Source organism: Saccopteryx bilineata, chromosome 5, assembly GCF_036850765.1.
Source record: "Saccopteryx bilineata isolate mSacBil1 chromosome 5, mSacBil1_pri_phased_curated, whole genome shotgun sequence".
NCBI classification, from domain to species: Eukaryota; Metazoa; Chordata; class Mammalia; order Chiroptera; family Emballonuridae; genus Saccopteryx; species Saccopteryx bilineata.
Window position 1 is genome coordinate 135,397,523 of NC_089494.1, and position 17,113 is coordinate 135,414,635.

Below are 17,113 nucleotides of genomic sequence, written 5' to 3' on the forward strand. Positions count from 1 at the left end.
TGCGACCAGAGGCACTCCAGCGCCTGGGGCAGAGGCCAAGGAGCCATCCCCAGCGCCCGGGCCATCTTTGCTCCAATGGAGCCTTGCTGCGGGAGGGGAAGAGAGAGACAGAGAGGAAGGCGCGGCGGAGGGGTGGAGAAGCAAATGGGCGCTTCTCCTTTGTGCCCTGGCCGGGAATCGAACCTGGGTCCTCTGCACGCTAGGCCGATGCTCTACCGCTGAGCCAACCGGCCAGGGCATAAATATTTATTTAAATAAAAAATTAAAACAAAATCAAGTTTTAACAAGTGAATGAACACACCAAAAATTACAAAATCTGGAAAAATAAAATTTTCATTAAGTAACCACCTGTTGGAATTACTTAATTGTAATTTTTTCTATAGATAAAATGGAAAGATAATTCAGTATTTTCAAATAGTTGGTCACAATTGTTTTATTATTGGTAATTAAAATAAATAACACATACATCTTTACATGTACACATACTCTTTGTCGTATCCCTACCAGGTTGTCTATAGATACCCACCTATACAGTCTGTGTTATTGTGCAATCACCAATAAAAAGGAAAAAATAATGTATGGTGTGTGTGTGTGTGTAACTGTGCAGTTATGTTGTGCTACAGAGGGTATTCAGGATGTCAGCAAGTTCTGTTGTAACCAGTAACTTCCAAGAATCAAGCCCTCTGTTTATACAGTTTTCCATGTCTGATTAGAAGAATTTCCCACAGACTAGCTTTGGGCCCCATGCACTTCAAATCTTATGTCTCTCTGGTAGCCACCTGCTTCCGGAGCTGAGTGCCATGACAGGAACAAGAGGGCATGTTCCCGTCCTGACAAAGCCTCTATTCTGCACCTTCATGTCATGAACACCTGGTGAGTCAGCACAGAGGGTGGGGAGATGCTTCTATAAATCACTCCTACACCTGTGCAGCTGGTAATCAGTTTATTCTAAAGTAAAGTATTTGTGATCTACATACAGACATTTTAATAATTCAACTAAGTGTGTTCTCAATACAACTTCTCTCCTGCTACATCTCAAAAATATCCTTAGCCATGCCAACAGTGGGAGGAGAAGGAGGGGGAAAGAGACAGTTTAACTACCTGCAGGGTTTTTTAAAATCTCACATTTGCAAATTTGACAAAAACATATGACCACATACATCTGCATCCAGTGTCTCCACCAGGGCGCCCGAAGTGGCCCAGGTACATGAGGGGCACCGACAATGGAGCTTCCTTCCCCTGACGCTAAATCTGCTCCTGCTTCAACTTTGCATTATAATAATTTACGCCCTTATCTAATAATGTCTCCTGTATTTGAGAGCATTTATACCTTTCCAGTTCCTGATACAGTTCTTTTCACATAGAAGCAACTCAGTGAATTTTACTGCATTAAATAAGTAATTAATATACACTAATGGGCAAGCTACTGACTCAATCTCTCTCCCCGCATGGCTGGGCTCTCAGAGCAAGGCCAGGCTGTCCCGCCCGAGGCGGTGCCTTCCCCTTAGACAGGCCTCCAGTCAGTGGCTGTGGTCTCAAGTTTCTCTGGCACCTCAAGACTTCTTTTCCTTCTCCCAGTCTCAACAAGGTCAGAGACTTCTGGGTAAGGATTCCTGTAAGGATAGTCATCTATTAATTTAATAAACATGTTATTGTAATTTAAAATGATTACACTAAGAAATTGGTTAATTCAATTATGCCACATCTATAAAATAGAAGGCTACATTAAAATGCGTGAGGTAGAACCATGAATTTTGAAATGGAAAAGCATCCAAGGATATCATTAAGTGGGAAACAAGTGCTCCACTCAAAAATCATTACCAGTTCAAACCTCTCCAAAAGCATGTAGTGCTTCCAGCTCTCCTGCTCAGGTAACACCATGACACCATGACCACGCACTTTTCTGCAACCTCAGTGCAATGTCCTATCCACTGACATATCCACTTTCTTCCTATCATGATAGGAAACGGCAACTTATTTTTTCTTTTGCGTGTCTCTGATCACTAGTAAAAGTTAAATAATTCTTCATCTCTGTTGGTCATTCAGCAATACTTTTCTCTCAACTGCCATAGTACATAACTTTGCCTATTTTTGAAAATGAAGACTATTTTGGGGGCAGTTTCAGTTTCACAGCAAATCTGAGGGGAAAGTTACAGAGATTTCCCAGTATTGCACATTTATTTTGACACCCCACTCCTCCACAGACACCAATTATAATCGATGAACTTGCACTGACCCTACATTATCACTCTACACCCATAGTTTGTTAGGGTTCACTCTTGGTGTTGTACGTTCTCTGAGGGTTTGGACAAGTATCTATCCTTCCAGTATCCTTCAGAATATTTTTGCTGCCCTGGAAACCCTCTGCACTCCACTTATCCGTTTTTCCTTCCCCACCAAAGAAAACCTTTGCCTATTATTTTTAATTGAGCTATTTCTTCTCTTTCTCTCTTTAATTTTAGGCAATCATTATGTACTATAGCAACTAACCCCTTGTCAGCAATATTCACTGTAAATATTTTCTTTCAGTCTGTGTTTTGTCTTCTTTATGTATAGCATCTTTTTTTTGTAAAGAAGTTTGATATTTTAAAGGAGTCAAATTCATCAATTCTTTCCTTCATTGCTTTTGTATATTGTTTAAGAACACTCTATCCACTCTAAGATCTTAAAGATATTCTTTTATGCTATCTTCTAAATTATTAAAATGCTGCTCTACACATTTAGCTTTTCAGCCAGCCTGGAAAATAAAGTAAGAATTAAATTTTACCCTTTTCCATACAGATAACTAATTTTCTACCACCTTTTATCACCACACTGATTAGTAATGCACCTGCAGACAAATATTAAGCTTCCCTGAATGCATGGGACTGAGCTCTCAATTCTGTCCACTGGGCATCTTGTCTACACCTGTGCCCAAATTGCATTGTATTAACTTTATAACTTTACAAAAAATATTGATCTCTTCCCCACCTTGTTCTTATTTAAAGATTTTTTGGCTATTATGGTCCTTTACCAGATGAATGTTAAGAATCCTTGTCAAGTATTATATAAAATTCTGATATTTTAAATGGAATCAAATTTTAAATTGAATTTATAAATTAATTTGGAGACAACTGTCATCTGTATTATAGTGACTCTTATAATCTCCAGCCATGATGTTTATTTAGAACCTTCCCATTTATTTGAGACTTCCTTTACTTCAATAACATTTTATTTTCTTTCTGAACATCTTGTGCATTGTTGTTGGATTTATACTTAGGTAAACTATGGTTTTTGTTGTCACTGCACAAAGTATGTTTCATATGTTGCTTTTCTTTCTTTTTTTGTGTGTGACAGAGACAAAGTCAGAGAGTGAGGGACAGATAGGGACAGACAAGAAGGGAGAGAGATAAGAAGCATCAATTCTTCATTGCGGCCCCTTAGTTGTTCATTGATTGCTTTCTCATCTGCCTTGACCGGGAGTGGGGTGGGGAGTGGGGGATACAGTAGAGTGAGTAACCCCTTGCTCAAGCAAGCAACCTTGGGCTTCAAGCCAGTGTCCATGGAATCATGTCTATAATCTCACACTCAAGCTGGCGACCCCACGCTCAAGCTATTGAGCCCATGCTTAAGCTGGTGACCTTGGGCTTAATTAAGCTGGAGAGCTGAGCTCAAACCAGATGAGCCTGTGCTCAAGCTGGCAACCTCGGGGTTTTGAACTGGGGTCCTCCGCATCCCAATCCAGTGCTCTATCCACTGCCCCACTGCCTGGTCAGGCTTCATATGCTGCATTTCTGATGGACTATTAGGAATATTATTATGTTGAGTTTATATCCAAAAATCTGGATCTACTTTTAACGTACTTTAAGAAGTTTATATTGGTTCAGTATTTCATTACTAAAATACTATTACTTCTTAGGTTATATGTGTATATAAATATACTTCCTTTCTTTCCAATTCTTGTAACTTCTATATTTTTATTCATCTATTGAATTGTTGGGAACCTCTAGTACATTGTTGAATAGAAGTCATGACATGATATACATTTAATTTTAAATATAATTTTTTTTGTATTTTTCTGAAGCTGGAAATGGGGAGAGACAGCCAGACAGACCCCTGCATGCACCCCCATCAGCATCCACCCGGCACGCCCACCAGGGGGCGACGCTCTGCCCACCAGGGCGTGATCACCCGCCCCTCCAGGCGACGCTCTGCCGCGACCAGAGCCACTCCAGCGCCTGGGGCAGAGGCCAAGGAGCCATCCCCAGCGCCTGGACCATCTCCGCTCCAATGGAGCCTCGCTGCGGGAGGGGAAGAGAGAGACACAGAGGAAGGAGAGGGGCAGGGGTGGAGAAGCAGATGGGCGCCTCTCCTGTGTGCCCTGGCTGCGAATCAAACCTGGGACTTCTGCATGCCAGGCCGATGCTCTACCACTGAGCCAACCGGCCAGGACCTTTAAATATAATTTTTAATTATATGAGACTTTAATGAGAATGCCTCCAAAGTCTCATCAATAAAAAGATTATTGTATATTTTGAATATTCGATAAAGAGCCTTCTCTTGTATTCCTAGTTTGCTAAGATATTCAAAAATCATGACAGATGTTGACATTTTAATCAAATGGTTGTTCTGGAATTACTGAGATAACCATTAAAATTTTTTGTACTCTCTTAATGTAGTATATTATATCAAAAGATTTTGGAATCCCTTCTGAAACCATTTTTCTGTTCCTGAGATGAACCAACTTGAACATAAACACTATAGAATTTGATTTGTTACTACTTTAATGGAAATGTTTTACCTCTGTGTTCATAAATATTTTCTTATATATTTTTGTTATATTTTTCTTATATTTTTCCCTGATCTTGAGTACACTAGGTTTTAAAATGAGCTGTCAGCCATGACTTGTGGTGGTGCATCAACCTGGAACACTGAGGTCACCCGTTTGAAACCCTGGGCTTGCCTGGTCAAGGTACATATGAGAAGCAACTATGAATTAGTTCTTCCTGCTCTTCCCCACACTTTCCGTCTCTTTCTCCTCTCTCTAAAATCAGTAAATAAAATCTTTTTTAAAAAAATAGAAATGAGTCATCTAACTTTTCCTCTTTCCTACTTCCCTGAAATAATGTGTATAAGTTGGAAATTATCTGTTAATAAGTTGATTTAATACTTTTCCAGAAAGTCATCAGTACCTGTTGTCTTGTTCACGGGGAAGACAGTTTTAACTATTGCTTTAGGCTCTTCAGTGACTATTAGACTATTGATGCTGTCTAATTCTATGTTAATTTTTGTGATCTTTTTAAAGAAAATTTTATCTAAATATTTAAATTTTTGGCATCAATTTGTTCATAATAGTTAATTATGGTCTAAAAACTTTTATTCTCTGTAGTAAGTTTCTTTTTGGATGCTAATAATATAAACTGTGCCTTTTGTCTTTTTTCTTGATTGTTCTTTTTTATTAATTTTCAGTTCCTTTTTATCCCCTTTATGGTTCCTTTACTTTTTACTTAATTAATTTCTATTTTTATTATTTCTTTTATTTTACATTTCTTGGATTCATTTTCCTTTTTTTCTCACTTCTCAATCTAATCACTAGCTTATTTTTTAAATTTTTCTTAATAAAGGTGTTTTGTACTATAAATTCCCCTCTGCATGCCACGTAGCACTGTAGCTGTCTCTGTAGCCGTGCCCTCTGGTTAGTGCTGAAAGCAATCTCTGCTGTGATCTCGTCAAACTTCCTATGGCAGCTGTTTTCAGCTCTGTTTTTCCCATCTTTATATTGTTGATTTCTAACTTAACTTTATTCTCTGCTTAAAGAATTTTTCTTTAGGTTATCATTTCTTTCAAGTTTACTGTTTCATTTGTTATTTGTATATGATCAATATTTGGAAACATTCTATGTTTTTTGAAAAAATGGGTGTTTTTTTTTTTGCCTTGATGCGTTGGCTCAGTGGTAGAGTGTCTGTCCAGCGTGTGATAGTCCAGGGTTCAATTCCCTGTCAGAGCACACAGGAGAAGCAACCATCTACTTCTACACTCCTCCTTCTTTTTCTCTCTCTCTCTCTTGCTCTCCCACAGCCATTGCTCCATTGGCTCAAGTGAGTTGGTCTCAGGCGCTGAGGATAACTCCATGGCTTCACCTCAGGTGCTAAAAGCAATGGCTTCATTTGCAATGGAGCTAGGGCCCCAGATGGGCAGAGCATTGCCCTGAATGGGGCTTGCTGGGTGGATCCCGGTCAGGCACATGCAGGAGTCTGTCTCTCTGCCTCCCCTCATCTCAATAAAAAAAAAAAGGAGGGAAAAAGAAAAGAAAATGTTCTTTCTATGGGAGGGCTATAGCCTCCTATATAAAACTATTAGATCAATCATATTAATTTTGTGCTTTATAAGATACTGCTCACAAAAATTAGGGGATATTTCAAAATGAATATGAAGCTATAAAATATCCCCTAATTATTGTAGACTAGAGTAGATTGACTAGTCCAATTATTTGTAAGCAAAGGTGCATTCTGTAACACTGCAGGAGAGAACAAACACAGTAAATATGGAGTAGGCTCTGAAGTGAGGCTACAGAACACCTCTTTTGTGCAACTTTTAGGTTCTATTACTTTATAGATTTATGGTTGGCTACATTGAACAATTTATCTAATCTTTATTTGTGAAACTATAGCACTAAAACAGAATTCCAATAAAGCATCTGAAGAAAGAATGTGATTTGAGAGTGCCAAATCCTAACCACTATGCCTGACTGGTGGTGGTGCTATGGATAGAGTGTCAACCCAGGACAGTGAGATTCCCAGATTGGAAACCCCAAGGTCTCCAGTTTGAGTACAGGCTCATTTGGCTTGAGTGCAGGCTTGACAGCTTGAGCATGGAGTTGCCTGCTTGAGCGTGGGATTATAGGCATGACCCCATGGTCGCTGGCTTGAGCCCTAAAGGTCATTGACTTGAAGTCAAAAGGTGCTGGCTTGAGCAAGGGGTCACTGGCTTAGCTGGAGCTCCCTAGTCAAGGCAGGTATGAGAAGCAATCAGTGAACAACTAAAGTGCCGCAACTATGAGTTGATGCTTCTCATCTCTCTCCTTTCCTGTCTCTATCTCTCTCTCATTAAAAAAAAAAAAAATTAACGTGGTTTGAAAAGTGTCTGAATCTAAATTAGCCTTAGAAATGTGTTTCTTTGTCTCTAATATATGCAAGGCAAAACTTTATATGGTTTGTGTGGTTGGCAGAATGATGCCACATGACCAATGTTCCCTCTCCCCATCCTAAGATGTCTTTGTGCTAATCCTGGAATCTGTGAATTTGTTACCTAACATGGCAAAAGGCACTTGGCAGATATGATCACATTCAGGATTTTGAGATAAAGAGATTCTCCTGATTACCCAGATGAAACCAATGTAATCACCAGGGCCCTTAGACATGAAAAAGCAAGGTGAGATGCTCAGAGTTTTGAAGGTGCTGTGCAGCTGGCTTTGCAGATGGAGGAAAGTGGCCAAGGAATGGATTTTGACCTTGACTTAGCCCAGTGGAACCCATATAATTCAGATTTTTTTTCATGTTTTCATTTTTATGGGTTATCACAATTTCATATTTTCCATCATATTTTCTATTTTCCTTCCTAACTTCTGTCTATTCAACCTGTTCTTTTCTCATAAGAGGTTTATTTAAAATCTCCAACTGATCATAGATTTGTCAATTTAGCTTTAAAATTCTGTCCATTTTTGCTTTGCATATTTCCATGCTATGTCTTGAGCTAGTTCATACTTGATTTCGCTATGTTGGTAGATTATTCCTCTATTATTGTGTAATTTCCCATTTTATTCCTATTAGTGTCCATTGCCCTAAATTCAATTTTGACTTACACTAATATTGTTTCACTGGTGTAGCAGAATGCACACATCTCTCTATCTGTAAAGACTGCTTGCTGCAAAAACCTGCGACTTTCTGCTTGGGGGTTGTTTTATTTTTCTTCCTGGCCATGGTAGAAAATTCTACTTATTCACAAGACAAGCCAAGAGAGCCAGGGAGTTAAGGTCCCCAGTGCCAGCGCCCACAGTGCCGCAGTTCCTTGCTTTCGGGTCTGCCAGCTGGTTTTTCTTTGGCTACTATAATACGCATAAAAATTAGGGGATATTTTATCACTTCATATTCATTTTGAAAATATCCCCTAATTTTTGTGATCAGTATATATCCATCGTTTTATCTTCCCTACCCTTCTTTATTCACCTCTTATGTCTCTCAGACTCTTATGAGAACCACTTAGTTGGCCTAAAAATTCCAATCTGAACATTTTGTCTGTTAAAATTTTAGTGCAGAGTATCGACCCACTACTCCCATAGGCCAAATCTAACCTGAAATCTGTTTTTGTATGTCTTACAAGCTAAGAATGATTTTTTAGGTGTTTAAAAGGAAAAGGCAGAAACTGTATGTGGCCCACAACACCTAAAATATATATCTGAGCCTTTACAGAAAAATGTTGCTGTGCTCGCTTCGGCAGCACATATACTAAAACAGAAAAATGTTGCCAGCATGACCTGTGGTGGCACAGTGAATAAAGCATCAGCCTGGAATGCTGAGTTCGCTGGTTCAAAACCCTGACCTTACTCAGTCAAGGCACATATGAGAAGCAACTACTACTATGAGTTGATGCTTCCTGCTATCCCCAACCCTGCCTTTCTCCCTCTCTCTCTAAAATCAATAAACAAAATCTTTAAAAATTTTACAAAAGTAAAATGTTGCCAACTCTGGATTTAATCCATTCATAATTATTGTGATTATTGATATATTGCATATATTAATATTTTAAATTTTCTATCACTTCTTTTTCAATTTTCTCCTTTTTTGTCTTCTATTAAATAAAAATTTTGATCCTGCTGTTTCTTCTACTTGTTTGAAAGCTATAGATTATATATTTTTGATGATTAGCACTACAATTTTTAAATATAGTCGTACCTATAAATTTTTTTAGAGTAAAGTCTAAAGTTGTTCAGAGTTTTAACCTCCTCCCACTGAATATTTCTTATTATTATTTAGAACCTCAGTTTTATCTTTTATAACACCAAAAACTTACCTAATAGTCAGTAGCTAATATACTATCTTTTATTTCTATCAATGTCTATGCTCACTGTTATCTTGTATTCCATATTTTCCCACTGGGTTATTCTTCACTTTCACTATGTAGTACACTTATTGTATTCAACCTACCTGCTACTTGTGTACTTCTAATGTGAGTCTCATGCTTACCCTACAGTTCTGTGAAATCTCATGTCCTCTTTCTTCATGTACTATTCCCCCATTCCCCTTGTTGGCACATATTAGAGAACTTGTGTCACTCCCTATCAAAATTCCTGCTACTGCCAAAAAGGTTGTACTGATGTTTCTCCAACATTCCAAATGAAAATTGAGATAACTATAAATAGTGAAGTGATTAACTATAATTTTATTAAAGCAAATCCTAAGTCAAAAAATGTATTGAGTCACACTATATAAACAAGGAACATTTAGATGATAAAACTACTGCAAAAGCCCAGTTATTATACTGTAAGGCTAAAAATATAATCATACATAGAATTTATTTCTTTAAAAATGTTTTTATTTTTATTTATTTAGAAATTAAATTTAATGGGGTGACATTGACCAATAAGAGTGCATAGGTTACAGGTAAACATCTCTATAGCATTTGAACTGTTGATTGTGTTGTGTGCCCATCACCCAAAGTCAACTCATTTTCTGTCACCACATATTTGGCCCCCCTTACTCCCTTTCCCCCACCCCACCCCCAGTAACCACTTCAGTTTTATCTATATTCATGAGTCTGTTTTTTTTCCATGAGTCTCAGTTTTATATCCAACCTATGTGTGAAATCATATAACAGCTTTTTCTGATTTACTTATTTCACTCCATATAATGTTCTCAAGGTCCATCCATGTTGTCATAAATGGCAATAGGTTATCATTTCTTATGGCTGAGTAGTATTCCATTGTATATACATACCACAGCTTCTTTATTCAATCCTCTGTTGAGGGATGCTTTGGGTGTTTCCATGTGTTGGCCACTATGAACAATGCTGCGATGAACATGGGGGTGCATGTGTCTTTGTGTATCAATATTTTTGAGATGTTTGGGTATAACCAGTAAAGGGATTGCTGGATCATATGGTAATTCTATTCTTACTTTTTTAGGTGCCACCATACTTTCTTCCATAATGATTGTACCAGTTTTCAGTCCCACCAGCAGTGAATGACGTGCATAGAATTTAGTAAACTAAAAATCATAAAGTCTTGAAATCTGAAATTTGTGACATTACTATCCAGGACTATGATTTCAAACAAATTATGTGAATTGTCTCCAACCAGATACAAAGAACAAAACAAAGCAAAACCACAAGTAAAAACTCCACCAAGAAAACAATAAAACCAAATTTAAACTGTGACAACAAAAACAAAAAAAAAGTAGCAAAGGAAAAGGGAGTACAGAAGTACTCACAAGATAGTGCATTACAATGAACAGGGTAGGAACCCTTTTCATTACTTAATGGTAACCACCATTGAAAAAACCATCACAGAAGCACATGATTTAAAAAAGATAGCAACAGAGGAAAGATGCATGGAATACAACCAAACAAAAACAAAGGATAAGAAAACAAAAGAGAAGAATCAAACAACACACAAAACTGACAGTTCTGTGCCAATGTATAAAATGGCAGTAAGGAACCCACAAGTGTCAATAGTTACACTGAATGTAAATGGATTAAACTCACCAATAAAAAGGCACAGAGTAGCAGAATGGATTAAAAAAGAAAATCCAACTGTATGCTGCCTACAAGAAACTCATCTAAGCAACAAGGATAAAAACAAATTTAAAGTGAAAGGCTGGAAAACAATACTCCAAGCAAATAACATCCCCAAAAAAGCAGGCATAGCAATACTCATATCTGATAATGCTGACTACAAGACAGAAAAAGTACTCAGAGACAAAAATGGTCATTTCATAATGATTAAGGGGACACTGAATCAAGAAGACATAACAATTCTTAATATAAATATGCACCAAACCAAGGAGCACCAAAATATGTAAGACAGGTACTTATTGACCTTAAAACAAAAACTGACAAAAATACAATCATACTTGGAGACCTCAATACACCGCTGACGGCTCTAGATCGGTCATCCAAAAAGAGAATCAATAAAGATATATTGGCCTTAAATGAAACACTAGAGCACCTGGATATGATAGACATCTACAGGACAGAGTATACATTTTTCTCCAGTGTACATGGATCATTCTCAAAAATTGACCATATGTTGGGCCACAAAAATAACATCAGCAAATTCAGAAAAATCAAAGTTGTACAAAGCATATTTTCTGATCATAAAGCCTTGAAACTAGAATTCAATTGCAAAAAAAAAAAGGAAAAAAAACCCACAAAAATGTGGAAACTAAACAACATACTTTTAAAAAATGAATAGGTCAAAGAAGAAATAAGTGCAGAGATCAAAAGATATATACAGACAAATGAAAATGACAATACGACATATCAGAATCTATGGGATGCAGCAAAAGCAATGATAAGAGGAAAGTTCATATCACTTCAGGCCTATATGAACAAACAAGAGAAAGTCCAAGTGAACCACTTAACTTCACACCTTAAGGAACTGGAAAAAGAACAACAAAGAACCCAAAACCAGCCGAAGAAAGGAAATAATAAAAATCAGAGCAGAAATAAATGAAATAGAGAACAGAAAAACTATAGAAAAAATTAATAGAACAAGGAGCTGGTTCTTTGAAAAGATCAACAAAATTGACAAACCCTTGGCAAGACTCACCAAGGAAAAAAGAGAAAGGACTCATATAAACAAAATCCAAAATGAAAGAGGAGAAATCACCACAGATATCATAGGTATACAAAGAATTATTGTAGAATACTATGAAAAACTTTATGCCACTAAATTCAACAATCTAGAAAAAATGGATAAATTCCTAGAACAATATAACCTTCCTAGACTGAGTCAAGAAGAAGCAGAAAGCCTAAACAGACCAATTAGTAGGGAAGAAATAGAAAAAACTATTAAAAACCTCCCCAAAAATAAAAGTCCAGGCCCAGATGGTTATACTAGTGAATTCTATCAAACATTCAAAGAAGACTTGGTTCCTATTCTACTCAAAGTCTTCCAAAAAATTGAAGAAGCAAAACTTCCAAACACATTTTATGAGGCCAACATAACCCTCATACCGAAACCTGGCAAGGATGGCACAAAAAAAGAAAACTACAGACCAATATCTCTAATGAATACAGATGCTAAAATACTAAGCAAAGTACTAGCAAATCAAATACAACAACATATTAAAAAAAATAATACATCATGATCAAGTGGGATTCATCCCAGAATCTCAAGGATTGTTCAACATATGTAAAATGGTTAACATAATACACCATATCAACAAAACAAAGAACAAAAACCACATGATCTTATCAATAGATGCAAAAAAGGCATTTGATAAAATAACACAATTTTATGTTTAAGACTCTCAACAACATGGGTATAGAAGGAAAATATCTCAACATGATAAAGGCCATATATGATAAACCATATTAAATGGCACAAAACTGAAGGCTTTCCTCCTTAAAGCAGGAATAAGACATGATTGTCCACTCTCTCCACTCTTATTTAATGTGGTGCTAGAGGTTCTAGCCAGAGAAATCAGACAAGACAAAGAAATAAAAGGCATCCATATCGGAAAAGAAGAAGTAAAGGTGAATTGTCTACTTTTTGATTCCTGAAGTCATTAAAAACTTGACACATGCTTACAATATAGCAGCATGCATCTATCCTAATGTGCATACACATGCATATTGCAATCGTACAGTAAAATGACATCTTCAATAGTCCTTATTTGCTTAAGTTTTCAACAATTATAACATTGCTACACCACAATTATCACTGATATATTGTTTATTTGTTTATCTTCTTTTTCAAAAATGTCAACATCATTACGGTGGAGGTTTAGTTTTTTTGGTCATGTCACTGGACCATTTCCTGTATATTGTAGTTAAATACTTGCTGAGTGTAAATTCATATATTTTTATATATTCCAGATATTAATTTGTGTTAAATTAAGCAAGACTGATATTTCAATGAAAATACATCAGCAGGAGCATTGTACGTATGTTGTGGCCCAGATGGGTAATATAGGTTGGGGAGCGGGGTATGACTAAGGATGGTAGAACAAGTCAGGCAATGCTGCCAGTCAAAGGACAGCCAGAGGATGAAAATGGTGCACTTGCTCTGGTCATAGCTTTCTTAATTGTGGAAAGACAGAATGAGAAAGCTAACCAGCCTTGGCTGGATGGGTCAGTTGGTTAAAGCATTGTCCCAAGCACAGAGGTTGTGGGTTCAATCCCCAATCAGGGCACATACAGGAACAGATCGATGTTCATGTCTCTCTCTCTTTGTGTCCCTTCTTCTCTCACTAAAATCAATAAATAAAAATGTTTAAAAAAAATTCAACCAATGAATGCTTGAATAAGTGGAACAACAAATCAATGTCCAAAAAAAAGAAAGCTAACCAAAAGATTGAGTTTATTAACACACCCAGGATTAAATCTGGGTGTATAGTACAAGCATATGAAACATCTGGTAGATGGCTTCTCTAATGGAAACACAGTAGAGAGAACCCAATTACATCCAAACTCCTCAATATGGCAGACAAGACCTTCACATTCTGCTTTCTATGCTGAGCCTGTCTATAATCATTCCATGACTGTTCCAGTTCCTGCTCCACCCACTGTGAACTAATTGCACTTTTTGGAATCAGATCTTCTTATTTCTCACAGGCTTTCACCTGTTCCTTTTCTCCTGCACAGACCATTGCTCTACCTTAAGTCTCTTGCCTTTCTCCTACTTTTCCTTAAGGTTTTCACTCAAACCTGGGCATTCATGCAAAATGTTTTCTGCTCCCCAAGATCAGGTAAGACACTTTTCTCATGTGTCCTCATAACACCCACTTACCCCTACTTAGCATTCATCATACAATTTTTTTCTTTTTTGGTATTTTTCTGAAGCTGGAAATGGGGAGAGACAGTCAGACAGACTCCCACATGTGCCTGACCGGGATCCACCCGGCATGCCCACTAGGGGTGACGCTCTGCCCACCAGGGGGCGATGCTCTGTCCCTCCAGGGTGTCGCTCTGCCACAACCAGAGCCACTCTAGTGCCTGGGGCAGAGGCCAAGGAGCCATCCCCAGCACCCGGGCCATCTTTGCTCCAATGGAGCCTTGGCTGCGGGAGGGGAAGAGAGAGACAGAGAGGAAGGAGGGGGTGGGGGGGTGGAGAAGCAAATGGGCGCCTCTCCTATGTGCCCTGGCCGGGAATCGAACCCGGGTCCCCCGCACGCCAGGCCGATGCTCTACCACTGAGCCAACCGGCCAGGGCCTCATCATACAACTTTGAAGTTGCCGTTTTACCTGGTCATCTTCCCAACCAAGGAGTATGGCCAATAGTCATGGATGTCACAGTCACCTGGCACATGCAGGTTCCCATTAGATTTGGATACAATAATGAAATTGCGGAGCCAAAACCTGGTGGGCTATGCCTTTATTCTGGCCTCACACCGACAGGCAAGTAAATACACACAGCGGAAAAACACTTCCCTTTCCATTCAGGTCTCCCAAAGCCACTGACTTTCTCCTGGCTTTCCTAGAATCAAAGGCCCCACCAGCTCAGTCCCCTCTGATTCCCCATCTCTTTTTCTCTGCACAAACTTGCTTCTCCTTCAGCACCCACCATCTTGGCTCCTTCTCTGCAAAAATGTGGTCTCTTTCTTCTTAAAACTTTTTTTGGTGTGAAAACCCCTCCTCCAGCACACATTAGCATAACCAAGCCCCTTCCCAAGCAGGAAGGTAATTAGCAGTATCACCTGGCAGCAGCCATTTTTAATAATGAAAGTGAGCAAAATCAAATAACACAAATTTTACAAACTTATTTGCTCAACATCCTCAAAGACAGACTCTGGGTTATGTTGACAGATTTTTCCAGCACTGTATGATCAGTAGCCACAGCCACCATCATGGCCACCTGGCCCATTCAGGTTCCCATTTAATTCAGACAGATGGTAATGAATCAACAGAGTCAAGAACTGGTGGGCCATTTTCTTTATTTCTAGCCTCTCACTCCACCAGTGAGTAAATACACACAGCGGGAAAACACTTCCCTTTTCATTCAGGGCTCCCAAAGCCACTGACTCATCCAAGTTTTCCTATAATCAAAGGCCCCACTTATGTTCCCCTTCAGCACCCCGCCATCTTGCTCTATGCCTCCTCTACAACTATGTGGCCTCTCTCTCCTGCAACAATGTGGTCTTTTCTCTCTTCTCTGCAACAATATGGTCTCTCCTAAAATGGCCTCCTAGCTCCTCCATTTAAAACTTTTTGTGGATGTCACGGAAATGGCACAGTGAGAAGCGCGTCCGACAGCTCTCCCCTAAATCACAACAAATTTATCAACTAGAAACAAAAAAATTTATCCTCGGAGCATTCCGGAGTTCCACACAAACTGAAAGCAAAAGGACTGTTATCACTTGAATCTGAGAGACGAGGGTGTGGAGGAAGCTACCGCAGCGATGCTCATTCAAGCCACGAGGGAGTGCGCCTGCGGTAAGTCAGCCCATATACTTGGGAACCGCGAGCCGCCACGAGCAGCCGATGTGAGCCGCCACCTCGAGCCGCCGCGAGCCCCCGCGAGCCACTGCCGCGAGCGGCCGCCGCGAACCGCCACCGCGAGCGGCCGCCACGAGCCGCCGCGCGCGCGCCCGGTCCGGTTGAGCACCGCTGATGGTCCCAGCGGCCCGCACACTGCGAGTGGGGGTCGCCGGCCACCGGTGCCCGGAGCGCCCCATTCGCACGCATGCCTTGGGCATTCCACGCGCCCAGGGCGCCCTGCTGGCCCGCACACCCAGGGGGCTCCATTATCCTGCGCCTGGTGCGGTCCAGCCGCCAGCGGCGGGGCGAGCGGGAGAGGCTTGGGAGATTCTCTCCGTGGGCGGGGCACCTCACCCAGCCATTCAAGCTAACAATCAAGCGTTGGGGGAGGGGCGCGCGCAGGCAGCCTAAAATACCTTCGGAAGCACAGCTGCGACCCAATCACTGAAATTAGCTTAACCCATAAAATCTGCGCACCCTCGGTTCTAATTGATAAGATCTCTCTCCCTCGGTTCTAATTGATAAGATCTCTCTCAGTTCAGCGATCCAAGACAAGAGGCGTGATATTTTTTAGTGCCTCTCGCTAAAGGGGCGGGGGCAACTTCTGATTGATAGAGCCTCCATATTCAGGGATAAACGCTAACAAGAAGGACTTGGCAGATAATAAGGTCTACACTACACTAGTCGTAAGCAGAGACTAGTGCCTCTTCTTCCCTGCAAAAACAGGCTACAAAGTGTGGAAAGCCTGGGTTGAGAGGTCCAACTAAATGATAGGCGCTGAACAGTCACCTTGACAACAATTGACTCCCACCCCCGCCTGATTACACTGGAGGCCCTGACTCTCAGAGCCTTTCCCAAAGCCTTGCACTGAGTGGGGATAGAGTGGGGATTTCCCAGCTCTTTGAGCCTCTTACTCCCCAGGCAGAAGCAGTTGCAGCCTTATAGCTGGATCACCAGGCTGCTAATTCAGAAAGGGGGGACTAGGAGAGAGAATCCAGGAAAGCAAACTCTCTCATCGTTGGGCCCTGCAAACGCCAACAAGCCTTTACTTCCAACAAGACTAAAGCCAATTATATGACATTGCCATAGAATCCCATCAACTGCAAATCCCTACCTAAGAGTGACACAGGGGCAGAGCCTGGGGTACAGAGTCACCGACCAGGAAGAGGGAGAGAAAAGAAAAAGGAAGAAGTTAACCTCTCAAAATCAAGAAAAACCCACAGACTTTACAACTTGATCCACTAATTTTTTTTTGTTGTTGTTGTTGTTTGTTTCTTCTATCTTTTTGCCTTTATTTCCTCCACCTCGGTCCTTCTATTCTCTGCCCATCTTATGCTTCCCCTTTCTTGAACTACACTACCCATGAGTGTTGCATTTTATTTTTCTTCTTCATCCTCACCCTCCTTTAAGGTTATACTCCAAAACACTTAACTCTCAC

At 39.8% G+C, this 17,113-nt stretch overlaps 1 long non-coding RNA gene across 2 annotated transcripts in view; it reads right to left on the minus strand.

The window, feature by feature from the left end:
* Positions 1–427: 427 nt before the first annotated feature.
* LOC136306697 (uncharacterized) overlaps positions 428–17,113 on the minus strand; it is an 84,198-nt gene continuing 67,512 nt past the window's right edge. The window contains exon 4 of one of the 2 annotated variants that reach the window (XR_010725659.1): positions 428–1,613. This is a non-coding gene — a long non-coding RNA (uncharacterized lncRNA). Of the gene's footprint in view, positions 1,614–13,106; positions 13,449–17,113 lie in introns of those variants that run through there. The other variant, XR_010725660.1, reaches the window with a different exon arrangement.